Source organism: Chiloscyllium punctatum, chromosome 31 (genome assembly GCF_047496795.1).
Source record: "Chiloscyllium punctatum isolate Juve2018m chromosome 31, sChiPun1.3, whole genome shotgun sequence".
NCBI lineage: Eukaryota > Metazoa > Chordata > Chondrichthyes > Orectolobiformes > Hemiscylliidae > Chiloscyllium > Chiloscyllium punctatum.
Window position 1 is genome coordinate 65,110,481 of NC_092769.1, and position 17,799 is coordinate 65,128,279.

A 17,799-nucleotide genomic window follows, 5' to 3' on the forward strand; every position below is an offset into this window, starting at 1 on the left:
ACCACAGGGGAGACAGTCAGTGTTATTATAGTGATTGTCACCACAAGGGGGTCAGTCAGTGTTATTATAGAGAGTGTCACCACAGGGGGTTAGTCAGTGTTATTATAGTGATTGTCACCACAAGGGGGTCAGTCAGTGTTATTATAGAGAGTGTCACCACAGCGGGGTCAGTCAGTGTTATTATAGAGAGTGTCACCACAGGGGAGTCAGTCAGTGTTATTATAGTGATTGTCACCACAAGGGGGTCAGTCAGTGTTATTATAGAGAGTGTCACCACAGGGAGTCAGTCAGTGTTATTATAGAGTGTCACCACAGGGAGTCAGTCAGTGTTATTATAGAGAGTGTCACCACAGCGGGGTCAGTCAGTGTTATTATAGAGAGTGTCACCACAGGGGGGTCAGTCAGTGTTATTATAGAGAGTTTCACCACAGGGGAGTCAGTCAGTGTTATTATAGTGAGTGTCACCACAGGGGGGTCAGTCAGTGTTATTATAGTGAGTGTCACCACAGGGGGGTCAGTCAGTGTTATTTTAGAGAGTGTCTCCACAGGGGGGTCAGTCAGTGTTATTATAGAGAGGGTCACCACAGGGAGTCAGTCAGTGTAATTATAGTGATTGTCACCACAGGGGGGGTCAGTCAGTGTTATTATAGAGAGTGTCACCACATGGAGTCAGTCAGTGTTATTATAGAGTGTCACCACAGGGGGGGTCAGTCAGTGTTATTATAGAGAGTGTCACCACATGGAGTCAGTCAGTGTTATTATAGAGTGTCACCACATGGAGTCAGTCAGTGTTATTATAGAGAGTGTCACCACAGGGGGGTCAGTCAGTGTTATTATAGTGAGTGTCACCACAGGGGGGTCAGTCAGTGTTATTTTAGAGAGTGTCTCCACAGGGGGGTCAGTCAGTGTTATTATAGAGAGGGTCACCACAGGGAGTCAGTCAGTGTAATTATAGTGATTGTCACCACAGGGGGGTCAGTCAGTGTTATTATAGTGAGTGTCACCACAGGGGGGTCAGTCAGTGTTATTATAGAGAGTTTCACCACAGGGGGTCAGTCAGTGTTATTATAGTGAGTGTCACCACAGGGGGGTCAGTCAGTGTTATTGTCGAGAGTGTCACCACAGGGGGGTCAGTCAGTGTTATTATAGAGAGTGTCACCACAGGGGGGTCAGTCAGTGTTATTATAGAGTGTCACCACAGGGGGGTCAGTCAGTGTTATTATAGAGTGTCACCACAGGGGGGTCAGTCAGTGTTATTATAGTGAGTGTCACCACAGGGGGGTCAGTCTGTGTTATTATAGAGAGTGTCACCACAGGGGGGTTAGTCAGTGTTATTATAGTGAGTGTCACCACAGGGGGGTCAGTCTGTGTTATTATAGTGCGTGTCAGATCAGGGGAGTCAGTCAGTGTTATTATAGAGAGTGTCACCACAGGGGGGTCAGTCAGTGTTTTTATAGAGAGTGTCACCACAGGGGGTCAGTCAGTGTTATTATAGAGAGTGTCACCACAGGGGAGACAGTCAGTGTTATTATAGAGAGTGTCACCACAGGGGGGTTAGTCAGTGTTATTATAGTGAGTGTCACCACAGGGGGGTCAGTCTGTGTTATTATAAAGAGTGTCACCACAGGGGGGTTAGTCAGTGTTATTATAGAGAGTGTCACCACAGGGGGGTCAGTCAGTGTTATTATAGTGCGTGTCAGATCAGGGGAGTCAGTCAGTGTTATTATAGAGAGTGTCACCACAGGGGGGTCAGTCAGTGTTTTTATAGAGAGTGTCACCACAGGGGGGTCAGTCAGTGTTATTATAGAGTGTCACCACAGGGGGGTCAGTCAGTGTTATTATAGTGAGTGTCACCACAGGGGGGTCAGTCTGTGTTATTATAGTGCGTGTCAGATCAGGGGAGTCAGTCAGTGTTATTATAGAGAGTGTCACCACAGGGGGGTCAGTCAGTGTTTTTATAGAGAGTGTCACCACAGGGGGGTCAGTCAGTGTTATTATTTTGAGTGTCACCACAGGGGGGTCAGTCAGTGTTATTATAGAGAGTGTCACCACAGGGGGGTCAGTCAGTGTTATTATAGAGAGTGTCACCACAGGGGGGTCAGTCAGTGTTATTATAGAGAGTGTCACCACAGGGGGGTCAGTCAGTGTTATTATAGAGAGTGTCACCACAGGGGGGTCAGTCAGTGTTATTATAGTGAGTGTCACTACAGGGGGGTCAGTCAGTGTTATTATAGAGATTATCACCACAGGGGAGTCAGTCAGTGTTATTATAGTAAGTGTAACCACAGGGGGGTCAGTCAGTGGTATTATAGTGAGTGTCACCACAGGGGGGTCAGTCAGTGTTATTATAGAGAGTGTCACCACAGGGGGGTCAGTCAGTGTTTTTATAGAGAGTGTCACCACAGGGGGGTCAGTCAGTGTTATTATTCTGAGTGTCACCACAGGTGGGTCAGTCAGTGTTATTATAGAGAGTGTCACCACAGGGAGTCAGTCAGTGTTATTATAGTGAGTGTAACCACAGGGGGGTCAGTCAGTGTTATTATAGTGAGTGTCACCACAGGGGGGTCAGTCAGTGTTATTACTTTGAGTGTCACTACAGGGAGTCAGTCAGTGTTATTATAGTGAGTGTCACCACAGGGGGTCAGTCAGTGTTATTATAGTGAGGGTCACCACAGGGGGGTCAGTCACTGTTATTACAGAGAGTGTCACCACAGGGGAGTCAGTCTGTGTTATTATAGTGCGTGTCAGATCAGGGGAGTCTGTCAGTGTTATTATAGAGAGTGTCACCACAGGGGGGTCAGTCAGTGTTATTATTTTGAGTGTCACCACAGGGAGACTTTCAGTGTTATTATAGAGTGTCACCACAGGGGGGTCAGTCAGTGGTATTATAGTGAGTGTCACCACAGGGGGATCAGTCAGTGTTATTATAGAGAGTGTCACCACAGGGGGATCAGTCAGTGTTATTATAGTGAGTGTCACCACAGGGGAGACAGTCAGTGTTATTATAGTGATTGTCACCACAAGGGGGTCAGTCAGTGTTATTATAGAGAGTGTCACCACAGGGGGTTAGTCAGTGTTATTATAGTGATTGTCACCACAAGGGGGTCAGTCAGTGTTATTATAGAGAGTGTCACCACAGCGGGGTCAGTCAGTGTTATTATAGAGAGTGTCACCACAGGGGAGTCAGTCAGTGTTATTATAGTGATTGTCACCACAAGGGGGTCAGTCAGTGTTATTATAGAGAGTGTCACCACAGGGAGTCAGTCAGTGTTATTATAGAGTGTCACCACAGGGAGTCAGTCAGTGTTATTATAGAGAGTGTCACCACAGCGGGGTCAGTCAGTGTTATTATAGAGAGTGTCACCACAGGGGGGTCAGTCAGTGTTATTATAGAGAGTTTCACCACAGGGGAGTCAGTCAGTGTTATTATAGTGAGTGTCACCACAGGGGGGTCAGTCAGTGTTATTATAGTGAGTGTCACCACAGGGGGGTCAGTCAGTGTTATTTTAGAGAGTGTCTCCACAGGGGGGTCAGTCAGTGTTATTATAGAGAGGGTCACCACAGGGAGTCAGTCAGTGTAATTATAGTGATTGTCACCACAGGGGGGGTCAGTCAGTGTTATTATAGAGAGTGTCACCACATGGAGTCAGTCAGTGTTATTATAGAGTGTCACCACAGGGGGGGTCAGTCAGTGTTATTATAGAGAGTGTCACCACATGGAGTCAGTCAGTGTTATTATAGAGTGTCACCACATGGAGTCAGTCAGTGTTATTATAGAGAGTGTCACCACAGGGGGGTCAGTCAGTGTTATTATAGTGAGTGTCACCACAGGGGGGTCAGTCAGTGTTATTTTAGAGAGTGTCTCCACAGGGGGGTCAGTCAGTGTTATTATAGAGAGGGTCACCACAGGGAGTCAGTCAGTGTAATTATAGTGATTGTCACCACAGGGGGGTCAGTCAGTGTTATTATAGTGAGTGTCACCACAGGGGGGTCAGTCAGTGTTATTATAGAGAGTTTCACCACAGGGGGTCAGTCAGTGTTATTATAGTGAGTGTCACCACAGGGGGGTCAGTCAGTGTTATTGTCGAGAGTGTCACCACAGGGGGGTCAGTCAGTGTTATTATAGAGAGTGTCACCACAGGGGGGTCAGTCAGTGTTATTATAGAGAGTGTCACCACAGGGGGGTCAGTCAGTGTTATTATAGAGAGTGTCACCACAGGGGGGTCAGTCAGTGTTATTATAGTGAGTGTCACCACAGGGGGGTCAGTCAGTGTTATTATAGTGAGTGTCACCACAGGGCGTCAGTCAGTGTTATTATAGAGAGTGTCACCACAGGGGGGTCAGTCAGTGTTATTATAGTGAGTGTCACCACAGGGGGGTCAGTCAGTGTTATTATAGTGAGTGTCACCACAGGGGGGTCAGTCAGTGTTATTATAGAGAGTGTCTCCACAGGGGGGTCAGTCAGTGTTATTATAGTGAGTGTCACCACCAGTGGTGAGTGTTAATCCAGTTAAAAATCATGAAATATCAGGTTCTCGTCTAACAGGTTTATTTGGCAGTGCTAGCCTTTTGTCAGCTGCTCTCCTTCATATTGGATATAACCTGGAGCTGTGTGATATTTAAATTTGTCCATCGCAGTCCAACACTGGCACCTCCAAGTCCGTTTCAACATGGTGTGATGGGTGGAGGGGGAGGCGGTGTTGGGGGTTTTGTCAGACCTATTCTGGTGATTGTCATAATGAAGGATCAATTGCCATTATTTTTGTTTTGAATAATTTTTTTCCACGCGATATGGGAGTTACTGGCACATCCATTTTGTGCGGCATGTGGTCTCAGTGGCTCGCACTGCTGCCTCACAGTGCCAGGGTGTCAGGGTCGATTCCAGCCTCACGTGACTGTCTGTGTGGAGTTTGCACATTCTCCCTGTGTCTGCATGCTATTCCCTCCCACAGTCCAGGGATGTGCAGGTTAGGGTGGATTGACCGTGCTAAATTGTCCCATAGTGCCCAGGCATGTGCAGGTTAGGGTGGATTGGCCATGCTAAATTTTCCCATAGTGTCCAGGGATGTGCAGGTTAGGGTGGATTGGCCGTGCTAAATTTTCCCATAGTGTCCAGGGATGTGCAGGTTAGGGTGGATTGGCCATGCTAAATTGTCCCATAGTGCCCAGGGATGTGCAGGTTAGGGTGGATTGGCCATGCTAAATTGTCCCATAGTGCCCAGGGATGTGCAGGTTAGGGTGGATTGGCCATGCTAACTTGTCCCATCGTGTCCAGGGATGTGCAGGTTAGGGTGGATTGGCCGTGCTAAATTGTCCCATAGTGTCCAGGGATGTGCAGGTTAGGGTGGATTGGCTGTGCTAAATTGTCCCATAGTGCCCAGGGATGTGCAGGTTAGGGTGGATTGGCCGTGCTAAATTGTCCCATAGTGTCCAGGGATGTGCAGGTTAGGGTGGATTGGCCGTGCTAAATTGTCCCATAGTGCCCAGGGATGTGCAGGTTAGTGTGGATTGGCCATGCTAACTTGTCCCATCGTGTCCAGGGATGTGCAGGTTAGGGTGGATTGGCCGTGCTAAATTGTCCCATAGTGTCCAGGGATGTGCAGGTTAGGGTGGATTGGCCGTGCCAAATTGTCCCATAATGCCCAGGGATGTGCAGGTTAGGGTGGATTGGCCGTGCTAACTTGTCCCATCGTGTCCAGGGATGTGCAGGTTAGGGTGGATTGGCCGTGCTAAATTGTCCCATAGTGTCCAGGGATGTGCAGGTTAGGGTGGATTGGCCGTGCTAAATTGTCCCATAGTGCCCAGGGATGTGCAGGTTAGGGTGGATTGGCCGTGCTAACTTGTCCCATCGTGTCCAGGGATGTGCAGGTTAGGGTGGATTGGCCGTGCTAAATTGTCCCATAGTGCCCAGGGATGTGCAGGTTAGGGTGGATTGGCCATGCTAACTTGTCCCATCGTGTCCAGGGATGTGCAGGTTAGGGTGGATTGGCCATGCTAACTTGTCCCATCGTGTCCAGGGATGTGCAGGTTAGGGTGGATTGGCCATGCTAACTTGTCCCATCGTGTCCAGGGATGTGCAGGTTAGGGTGGATTGGCCGTGCTAAATTGTCCCATAGTGCACAGGGATGTGCAGGTTAGGGTGGATTCGTCAGACGTAAATATAGGGTAGGGGAAAGTGTGTGGTGGGATAGTATTTTGAGGGTTGGTGTTTACGTATTGGGCAAATGTCCTCTTTCCACACTGTAGGGATTCTATGAATTAAAGCCCAGAGGGCTGTGCGTCTGGACTGATTTTTAGGAAAGATTGGGCAAAGGTGGCAGATTTCCTTCTAGAAAGGAAAATAGCGAATCAGACGTGGTTTCCCGTCTCATCAAGAATGGATTCATGGTCATTGTTAGACTCTGAACCCTATATTGTTCTTGCTGTTCAATTGCAGCAGCGGCCGTTGTCGGGATTCGAATTCACTTCCCCCGAACCTGACCCCTGATATCTGGGCTCATTGTCCACTGGGCATCACCAAAGGGGGCGCCAGTCAGCCTCATTCACGCGCTGAGGAGGGGCGTCACCGTCGGCTTTCGTCCCTCAGCCTCTGGTCACACGGTGAACATCACCACGCGGGGAGGGAGGGGCTTTTGGCTGTTGCCGTGGTGACGCCGCGAGCTCTTTGACACTCTCAAGCCTTTTGAATGGCTCAGGTCACGTGTGTTTACCTCTCACCCCGCCCCTTCCTGATGGACCTCCGTCCTGACCAGCCACCGGTTGAACGACGTCACCTTCCCCGCCTCCCTCTCCACCCGCCCCATACAGACGGCTGGTCTCGCCAATGGGAGGCGACGGCGCCGGCTCTCGGCCAATGAGGGTGAGCGAGGGGGGCGGGGTTTTCCTGCGCACGTGGTTCCTACCCTCGGTGGGTTCGGCTTGTTGGGGGCAGGTCGGAGTGCGCGGCGTCTCCGCTGTCGGCGGTTGAGGTAACGCGCAGGGCATTCGGGCATCTCCGGTCTTTGGGGCGAATCGCTGCCGGGCTGTCTGCGGGAGGGGAGGTCGGTGGGGTGGTTTAATGGAAGCGGAAGCCTGACTGTCCGGTTTTGGGGTTTGTGTGTGTGTGTGGGGTATACCGCGGGGGGGGTGCGGCCCTCTCCCCGGCCCCGGGATCTTTGACCCCGCCCCCTTTCCCTGCTCGAGGAAAGTTCACCTGGAGTTTGCTGCAAGAGCTGCACCCCTGTCCTGGTCTTATTGCATTCCTGATCAACTCCCATCGCATTCCTGATCAGGTCCCGTTGCACTCCCGTTTTGCTCCCAGTGCATTCCTAATCACGTCCCGTTTTGCCCCCATCGCATTCCTAATCCGGTCACGTTGCCCTCCCGTTTTGCCCCCAGTGCACTCCTGATCAGGTTCTGTTGCACTCCCAATTTTGCCCCCAGTGCATTCCTGATCTGGTCACATTGCCCTCCCATTTTGCCCCCAGTGCATTCCTGATCAGGTTCTGTTGCACTCCCAATTTTGCCCCCAGTGCATTCCTGATCTGGTCACATTGCCCTCCCATTTTGCCCCCAGTGCATTCCTGATCAGGTTCTGTTGCACTCCCAATTTTGCCCCCAGTGCATTCCTGATCTGGTCACATTGCCCTCCCATTTTGCCCCCAGTGCATTCCTGTTGCACTCCCGTTTTGCCCACCACCCCAGTTGCAGTCCTGGTTAGATTTGCTTTTTGACCAGATCCGATCTGGTCCTTGTCCAGTCTAGATGTGGAGTTAACGTATACCTTTCCTAATGCTGATGTCAGGGTGTATCTGTACTGAATCCTGCTGCAGTCTGATATTAACCCTGTTCTGGTTCAATTTTGTCCTGATGCTGATCTACGTGGTCTTGACGTTAGTCCTATTAGAGATGTCATGTTACCCTGGTTCAGCTAGGTTGTTGTGAGAGGTGGTTAACAAAGATTCCAAATGACAGCACTACTTTTCCTGACTGCCTCAGTGCTTACAGGCTGCATGTGTGACATCGAGGATTGGAAAACCTCTAATTTCCTCCAATTCAACTGAAATCAGTGCCTTCAGCCTCTGCCACAAACTCTCCTCCTCGCACCACTAATTCTAACCCCAGTCTGAGACTGAGGTTAGCTGCTTCGCAGTCTTACTCATTTTACCACTCCCCTACACCTCCAACTGCCAGAAGCCCTTTATCGCTGTCTAAAGCCCCCGTCCTCTGCGATACCATTTACATCTGCGCCTCCTCATCCGCTGCTGAAGCCCTCACCCTCACCCTTGGAACGTGGGCGAAAATGGTGTTTCGCATTCCTGACCCGCACAGGGTCCCATTCAACAATTGACACTGTGCTGGAGATCTATGTTGAGTCATGACTGACCAATCCTAGGAGATTTAAAATTAGAATCCCTCTGCCTTTCTGCAAAACTACTGCGGGTGTTGCAATGGTCCCGGAATACTCGGTGCTTCTAAGTCTTCTGTGCGGTTTTGACCTGCCTATTTACGGATGTCTGGAACTCTGATTGGAGCGGGGAGTCACAGCCCAAGTTTATTTCTCAGCCTGTGGAATTTTTCGTCACAGAAAATGGTTGAGGGCGAGACATTAATTGTTTTTGAGGAAGAGGTGGGTGTAGTTCTTGGGGCTGAAGGATATGAGGGAGAAAGTGTACTGAGATGGATGATCGGCCATGATCTTATTAAAGGGTGGAGCAGCCCTCAGGGGGCCAAATGGCTTACGTATTCTCTGTATACGCATCTGATGCAGTGGAGAGAAAGTTCACCCCACTTGATGTCTGGCTTTCGTGGGGTTGATGAAAGTTTGCACAGATTGGGCATGCATTCATTGGAGTTTAGAAGAATGACAAACTATCTTGTTGAAAGAGATAGAGTTGACTGGGTGGACATTGAGAGGTTCCCTCCCACCTCGCCCCCTCAAACCGCCACCCAGCCCTCCTGGAGAGACAAGAACTGGGGCACAGTTTAACCCGTGAGAAGGTCTCCTGTTTAAGAGAGAGATGAGCAGGAATGTTATCTCTTAGAAGGTCCACGGGAGCCTCTTCCCCAGAGAGTGATGGACATGTGCCCATTGGATGTTTTTAAAGTGGCAGGTGATATGTGTTTGACTCCCTTTTTGGGCAAGAGTCTATTAGGAGTGGGAGGGAATGCAGAGTCAAGGCTACAGTCAGCTCAGCCCTGCCTGTATTGAAGGTTGCTGGAGGCGCAAGGGACTGAATGGCCTCAGCGTTTGTGCATTTTGACTTCTTTTCCCACTTTTAGCCACTTTGATCCCACTTAGTAGAATTCAGTTCCTAAACCATAAAACCTATTTATTTCTCAGGGGTTACCCCACCTCATGTTTCCACCCAGTGCCTCATCACAGTACCATTGAGGTGGGGGGGGGGTGTCCATGTGAAAAATGTTTATTGCCTGAGAAGCTGAGACAGAGGACAGTGTCTTCAGACCTGGATTCAGCGAGCAGAGCACAAATCTACCGAATATAGCCGTCTTTGAATCCTAGAAATACTTGCTGTCTGAGGAATAGTTTTGAAGCACTGATCTGATTCTGCTCGCAGCCAGTTCGTCCCAGTCCTCTGCAAGGGAAAGTGCTGGTGCAGTGATGAGGGTCTTCACCCAGAGAGTAGTGAATCTTTGGAACCCGTTGCTGTGGAGGCCACGTCATTGAGTATATTTAAGATAGCATTAGGTCCTTGTTTAGTAAGGGGATCGAGGGATGTGGAGAGAAGGCAGGAGAATGGGCCTGAGAAACATATCCGCTTCGATCAATTGTGAATCAAACTCAATGGGCCGAACAGCCCAATTCTGCTCCCATATTTTATGGTCTGTGGTGGAAAAGTCACTGGACTAGTAATCCAAAGGTCTGGGCTGATGTTGTGGGGACACTTTTTTTTTTCACGTCCCACCAATCAGCGAGTGGTAATTTGCAATTAAAGGCTAGCCTCGGGGTGACTGGTGTTCAGTTTTGGTCTCCTTGCTATAGGAAAGATGTTGTTAAAACCTGGAAGGGTTCAGAGACGATTTACGAAGAAGTTATAGGAGTTGAGGTTTTGAGCTAAAGGGAGAGACTGAGTCGGCTGCAGCTGTTTTCCCTGGAACGTCGGAGGCAGAGGGGTGACCTTCCAAAGGTTTGTGAAATCATGAGGGGCATAGATGTGGTGAATTGCCACGGTCTTTCCTGAAGGTAGGGAAGACCAAAACAAGAGGCCATAGGTTTAAGATAATGAGGGGACTTTAACAGGCAGGTTTTTCACTCAGAGGATGGTACGTGTATGGAATGAACTGTCAGAGGAAGTGGTGGAGACTGGTACATTTATAATATTTAAAAGGCATCTGGATGGGTACATTAATAGGAAAGGCTTACAGGAATATGGGCCAAATACTGGTAAATGGGACGAGATTAATTTAGGATATCTGGTCGGCATGGACGAGCTTCTGTGCTGTACAACTCTCTGACTCAAACTGTTGACTGTTGGGGGAGAAAAAACCCTTTTCACAGCCCTTTTGTGGAAGGAAATTTGGCAATCAGACACACACAGCGGTCTGATTGACTCCTGAATGCTCTCTGAAATGGCTGATTAGCCAGTCAGTGGTGCTACAAGCTGTAAATGAAAGGAACAAAACTGGAAACGACAATGGCAAAGACAGCCCTGTGGCCCCTGCAAAGTCCTTCTACGTAACTTCTGTCAAAATTGGGCTGATTCTCCCACAGACAGATTAAGCAACAGCCTGACATAAGAACAAAATAGAAGTTGTTGGATAAGCTCAATAGGTCTGGCAGCATCTGTGGAGAAAAATCAGGGATAACATTTTGGGTCCGGTGACCCTCTGAACTGTATCAGAAACGTTAACTCTGATTTTGCTTCACAGATGCTGCCAGATCTGCTGAGCGTTTCCAGCAACTTCTGTGTTTGTTCCTGATTTACAGCATTTCTTTTGGTTTTTAGTCTGACATAAGACCTCTCATTCAACAGCACCATGATGTGGACCAGGTAGAAGGACAGGGGCACCAGATAGATGGGAATGCCAGTGCCTGCAGGTTCCCCTTTGAGGCATGCACCACTCTGGCTTGGAAATATATTGGCTGTTCCTTTACTGTGGCTGGGTTAATCTGCCAGAACACACTCCCTGAACTACACTGTGAGTGCACCTGCACCACACGGAAGGCAGCGGTTCAAGGTTGGTGGCAAGCTGTCATCATCTTGAGGGGCAATTTTGGATGGATAATAAAGGCTGACCCAGCCAGCTACCCTTGATCGAACTAAAATAAAAAGTATCTTTTCAAAGGCCCTATTACAATCTGACCATGCCATCCCCACGGGTAGTGTGTTCCTGATATAAAAACCTTTTCTCATTGATGGACAAAGGGGATCAATGTTGCCTAGGATGGCAGGCATAGGAGAGTCAGAGAAGGCAATGATCTAGTGGAATTATCACTGGACTGTTTATCTGGAGATCCAGATAATGTTCTGGGGAACAATCAAAATCGAGAGGGCAAAGGTATCCCGCAAACTATTAGGATTGAGGGCTGACAAGTCTCCCAGGGTATTAAAGGAAGTGGCAGCAGAGACAGGGGATCCATTGGTTACAGTATTCCACAATCCCCTGGATGCAGGAAAGATTCCAGTGGATTGGAAAACTGCTAATGTATTCAAAAAGGGAGGGAGGCAAAATGTGAGAAATTACAGGCCAGTTAGTTTAACATCTGATGTTGGGAAAGTGTTAGAATGAGTTGTCAATGAAGCAATGTCAGGACGTTTGGAAAGTCAAAACGCTGTCCATCAGAGTCAGCATGGTTTTTTTGAAGGGCAAAACATGTTTGACTTGTTTGCTAGAGTTCTTCGAAGATGTAACAAGCAAAGTGGAAAATGGGGGTCCTGTAGATGTAATATATCTAGACTTTTTTTTTAGATTACTTACAGTGTGGAAACAGGCCCTTCAGCCCAACAAGTCCACACTGCCCCGCCGAAGCGCAACCCACCCATACCCCTACATCTACATCTACCCCTTACCTAACACTACGGGCAATTTAGCATGGCCAATTCACCTGACCTGCACATCTTTGGACTGTGGGAGGAAACCGGAGCACCCGGAGGAAACCCACGCAGACACGGGGAGAATGTGCAAACTCCACACAGACAGTCGCCTGAGGCGGGAATTGAACCCGGGTCTCTGGCACTGTGAGGCAGCAGTGCTAACCACTGTGCCACCGTGCTGCCCACTTCTGGAAGGCATTTGATAAGGTGCCACACAAAAGGTTAATTCACAAGGTTGGGTTATACGGGATTGGGATACTTTATTAGCTTGGATAGATGACTGGCTGCTGGACAGAAGATAAGTGAGTTTGTGGTCAGGATAAATGTTTTTTTTCTGGATAGCAAAAAGTAACTAGTGGGGTGCCCTGGGGTTCGGTCCTTGGATCCCAGCTATTTACAATCTAATTAATGAGTTGGATATAGGGACAGAAGGCCAAATTTGCAGATGACACTGAAATATATGGGATGGTAAATTGCACTGAGGAAATAAGAACCTTACAAAGGTTTGGAGAGTTTGCCAAAGTTTGGCAGATGGAGTTTAATGTGGAGAAGTGTGAGGTCATACACTTTGGTCGGAAAAATAGGAAGGGAACCTATTATCTAAATGGAGAGAGACTTTAGGATGCTCTGGTGCAGAGGGATCTGGGTGTCCTTGTTCATGAGTCACAGAAAACTAGCATGCAGGTACGGCAGATAATAAAGATAGTGAATGGAACGTTGGCTTTTATAGCTAAAGGAATAGAATATAAAGATAAGGATGTAATGTTGCAACTATACAAGGCACTGGTGAGACCAGACCTGGAGTACTGTGAGCCGTTTTGGTCCCCTTATTTGATGAAAGATGTGGTGCCGTCGAGTTTTGAGAAGGTTTGTAGCTCAGGTTGGGGTTCTGGATGTACGTTAGCTCGCTGAGCTGGAAGGTTCGTTTTCAGACGTTCACCACCCCAAAGTGTAGTGGATGCTGGGACAGTGAGTAAATGTAAGGAGGAGTTAAACAGCTTTTTAATTGGATAATGGGTTGAAGGGTTATGGGGGTGAGGGGCATGTCAGCCATGATCAAATGGCGGAGCAGACTCGATGGGCTGAATGGCCTAATTCTGCTCCTATACCTTATGAACTGAGTTCCGATCTCACCTCCGCAGATGGTGGAATTTGAATTCAATAAAAAAAATCTGGAATTATGAGTTTAATGATAACCATTATGAGTTTAATGATTGTCAATTGTTGGAAGAACCCACCTGGTTCACCAATGTTCTTATAGGGAAGGAATCTGCCACCCTAACCTGGTCTGGCCTACATATGACTCCAGACCCACAATGACGTGGTGACTCTTATCTGCCCTCTGGACAGCTAGGGATGGGCATTAAATGCTTGCATCGTCAGTGACGTCCTCGTCCCATGAAAAATTTTCAAAAATCAAGAGTTATGGGTGGGAAAGTGGGCGCGAGGAAATGTCAGATCAACCATGATCCTATTGAATGGTGGAGCAGGCTGGAGGGACGAAATGGCCTACTCCCGTTCCTTCTATTTATGGCCTTCCAGCTCTATGTCCAGACTTGGTGGCTTCTTGAGACCACCACTTTATCACTCCACCGGCTAGATTGCGTGCCTGGAACGTGGCTTGAGCTTTCTACCATCTCCGAGGTGAAAGTGGCTTCACTGGTGCCGAACTCTGTTGGGTTTTCTCATAGCAGGGATTTCATGTTGCATCACAAGTATCAGGTATCCCTGATCTCCTATTCCTATTGATCACCAGGACAGAAGTCAGCAGCGTTCCCTGCTGCACCAGTGGGTTTTTTATTTAAAAGAAAAGCTGCAGTTCTCAGTTGTCTGTGAAGGTTTTAGAGTGATTTAACAAGTACAAAAGCATCAAGAAGTGAGGGAAAAGAAGTTTTGCTTAATCTGATTGCAGTGAATTAATTCTGAGCATCAAGAGGGGCACCTTAAGTTCAATTTCTTGTTTGGATTTAACCTGCAGCTTTCAGATGAAGTTTCACTGCCTTCAGATTGCTGAGGTCTGTGAGATTATGAGCCTGTGTATCTACCCAGTAGTGTGAGCAAGCAATAGTGTTGCAAGCTTGCTTACATCTTGTGTACATTTAGGTTTTCTGATAAGATCCCCCTACCCCAGCATTTTCTATTCAAATGTTAATTAAAGGTAGGGCCTTGGATCGTATTGTAGAACAGGGGGTCGTAGGGGTGCAGGTACATAATTCCTCGAAGTTTGCGTCACGTTTAGATAGGGTGGTTAAAAAAGCGTTTGGCACGCTCGTCTTCATTGCTCAGTCCTTTTGAATTATAAAGAAAGGCTGGATTGTTTTTCACTGGAGCATAGGAGGTAGAGAGGTGACTGTATAGAAGTTTGTGAAATAATGAAGGATTAGACAGTGTTATTGGGAAGTGTCTTTTCCCCAGGCTAGGGGGTTTCAAGACTGGGGGCATATTTTCAGGGTGAGAGGAGAGAAATGTTAAAAAGGCACAAGGGGCAAACTTTTTACACCGAGTCGCTTGTGTGTGGACTGAACTCCCTGAGGATGTGGTGGATGGGGATATCAATTTTTGGAAGTTCTTGCCTAATACCGTCAAAATTGGCCGTCCTCCAATTTAGAACTTTGACTTATGGGTCTGGTCTATCCTTTTTCATCGCTATTTTGAAACTAATAGCTTTATGGTCCTTGGCCCCAGAGTGCTCTCCCACTGACACCTCAGTCACCTCCCCTGCCTTATATCCCAACAGTAGGTCAAGGTTTGTTCCTTCTGTAAAGGAAATATACAAGACCATTACAGGCAAGTCAGAAAAGGCTCACTCAACTGATAGCAGGGGTGAAGAATGGTTGAGGTCGATATCCTTTTGCAGTATCAAAGAATGAGAGGGCCCCTTACTGAAAAACGCAAGACCCTGAGCTGACTCAGCAAGGTAGAAGTTGGAAGGATGTTTCCCCTTGTGGTGTGAACCAGAACTTGGGGTGGGGGTGGAGGGGGGAAGGGGTACAGTTTAAACCGAAGAATATATCACACACCCTGCTTAAGATGCTGATGAGAATTATTTTTTTTCCTGAGAGAACTTTCCTCCCCAGGGACTGGGGTAAGGGGTGGTGCAAGGTTGTAAGGTAGATGGATCCTGGACTAACCAAAGGGTAAAATGGTATTGGGAGTTGAGGCCATTGTCGGATCAGCCATGATCTGATTGGTGGAGTAGGCTGGAGTGGATGAACGGCCAACTGTCTGCTTTAATCAGTGTGTTCCAAGGTCCCTGAAACTTGGTGACCCGGTCTGAAGATCTTATTATGGGTTTCTGGGAAATAACAGCCCACTATGTTTGGAAAAAGCTGTGCATATTGCTTTGGGCTTGATACCCAAGTACGGCAAGCACACTTCAAAGTCCACCAATTCGGAAAATAGTGGCCGGGGGAGACTGACATAAAACATGGTTCCAGACAACAGTTATGAAATCTTGCTGTGCCATTCCCTTGTATAAGGTAGCACATACTCACACAGCAGTGATTGGAATCCTGCTGTGCTCTCGTTCTCGGGCTGCTCATCCTCTCGGATTCGTCAGGTGTATTTTGGAGCTCAGCAATGAGCTGCTCGTGGCTTGGGATGGGGGAGAACTTTGTGCGGGTGGTTTGTGTCGTCATGGCCGTACAATCCTGGGCTGTAGATAAACATGCTGCTAGTGGCAGACACTGTCCAATCTTCAATTCCCCAGGGAGCAGCTGCGAGAATTGTACTCCAGTGTAATTTAAGCAGTTAAAATCTGTGTAGTGTGAATTGATAAGCAAAGCATACTGTACTTTGCAGTAGTGTCCAGTTTCAATAATTGAGGCGAGAGAGAGAGCGTCATTTTTGCTATTCTTACCTCACTCGTTAATTTGGGTCTCCATTTGCTTGGATTGGTCAGGAGTTATTCTCAGCGCAGCGACTGCTACAAGGGATAAAGGATTCCCTGGTCACTGTTGGAAAAAGAACAGGGGTGCTATCCCAGTGTCCTCGGCCAACATCCTTTAACCAACAACGCTAACTCAGATGATCTGGTCTACAAGTAATCATTTGGTAGTATGTGACTTAGAAAAGAGATGCAAAGTCAAAGCTTTTTATCTTGCGCTCTTGCATCCCAAGCATCAGGTTTGGGATGGAAGAAACCAAATTTGGAAAGGGAGCAACAATTTACATAGCAGGAGAGGAAGGTGCTGCTTGGTTTGGTATGGAGATGATGCAGGAACTGTTAACTGTCAATCTACTTACCTGAGCAAAGACAGATGTCGCCATGGAGAAATGCAGCAGGAATTGCTGTTCCCTTAAGCCCTAGCTGGCCAAGAAGTGTGGCATGTACAAGATCCTCTTGCCCAAGCAGAGCAATGTCCTGTGTCTGAACGTGCACGTGAATTACACTGTGAACCTGACTGATAATCGTACATGATCTGGATGTCTCCTTGTTGCTGTTTGTGGGAGCTTACTGTGTTTCTGGGATTCCTATGTTACATTGGTTATGGCAGGCATCAGCTGGAAAAGACTCTGGCACTTCCCAAGGCAGTGAAAGGTGCTCTGGAAATGTTAGATTTTCCTTTGGGTGGCACACTGGTCAGCACTGCTATCTCAGTGCTGGGGGCCCTGTGTTTGATTCCAGCCTTTGGGGACTATGCGTGGAGTTTGCACATTTTCCCTGTCTGTGTGGGTTTCTTCCGGGTGCTCCAGTTTCTTCCTGTCGTCCAGAGATGTGCAGGGTTGGGTGGACTGGCCACGCTGAATTGCTCATAGTGCCCCGGGATAGCGTCAGAGTCATAGAGACGTATAGCACGGAAACAGACCCTTCAGTCCAACTTGTCCATGCCAACCAGATATCCTAACCCCATCTAGTCCCATTTGTCAGCAACCGGCCCATATCCCTCCAAAACCCTTGCTATTCATATACCCATCCAGATGCCTCTTAAATGTTGCAATTGTACCAGCCTCCACCACTTCCTCTGGCAGCTCATTCCATACACGTACCACCCTCTGTGTGACAAAGTTGCCACTTAGGTCTCTTTTAAATCTTTCCCCTCTCACCTTTAAACCTATGCCCTCTTAGTTTTGGACTCCCCCATCCCAGGGAAAAGGCTTGTCTGTTTATCCTATCCATGCCCCTTATGATTTTATATGTGCAGGTTAGGTAGATTAGTCATAGTAAATGTGGGGTTACAGGGGTAGGGTTGGGGGTTGTGTCTGGGATGCTGTTTGGAAGGTTGGTACAAATTTGAAGGGCAAATGGTGTCTTTTTGTACTGTTGGGATTCTGTGATTCTTTTACATATTGTTTTAAGCTGCCTAATATCGTGTGAGCGAGACTGGTGCATTTTGCGTTTGCTACCAACTTGTCCACCCCAGAGTGTAACTGCTGCTGGTCAGTTCACTTCATGTTCAGTTTTGTTGAGGAAAGTGTCATTGTTCAGCTTGTAATCCCATAGCCCCGTGATGAAACTTGGCATTCAGTATAAAGCAGTCTCTTTGTAACATGACTTGGAGCAATGTGATCCTGCCTTTATGCTCAAAACTCCTTTTTCCAAAAAAAATCATTTGTACTGCTTCATGGAGAGAGTCACTTGATTGAATGAGAGCTGTTTGTGTAGGGAAAATGAGAGGTGTGGAGATGGTGGTGTGTGGAGAATTCTTGTGGTAGTTAGCCGTGGCAAAATTCCAAATGCGTTTATGGAATTTTCCTCGGGTGTTTTTAATACAATTGCAATGCTTGAGACTTTTACTGAAATCTTGGCACTGACAGAAGTGTG

At 47.8% G+C, this 17,799-nt stretch overlaps 1 protein-coding gene across 2 annotated transcripts in view; it reads left to right on the plus strand.

Annotated features, from left to right (window-relative positions):
• The first annotated feature begins 6,890 nt into the window (after window positions 1-6,890).
• LOC140457003 (pyruvate carboxylase, mitochondrial-like) overlaps window positions 6,891-17,799 on the plus strand; it is a 1,063,875-nt gene continuing 1,052,966 nt past the window's right edge. For both annotated transcript variants that reach the window (XM_072550900.1, XM_072550899.1), the window contains exon 1: window positions 6,891-6,968. The gene's annotated coding sequence lies outside the window, so the exon portion shown is untranslated. The remainder of the gene's footprint in view (window positions 6,969-17,799) is intronic.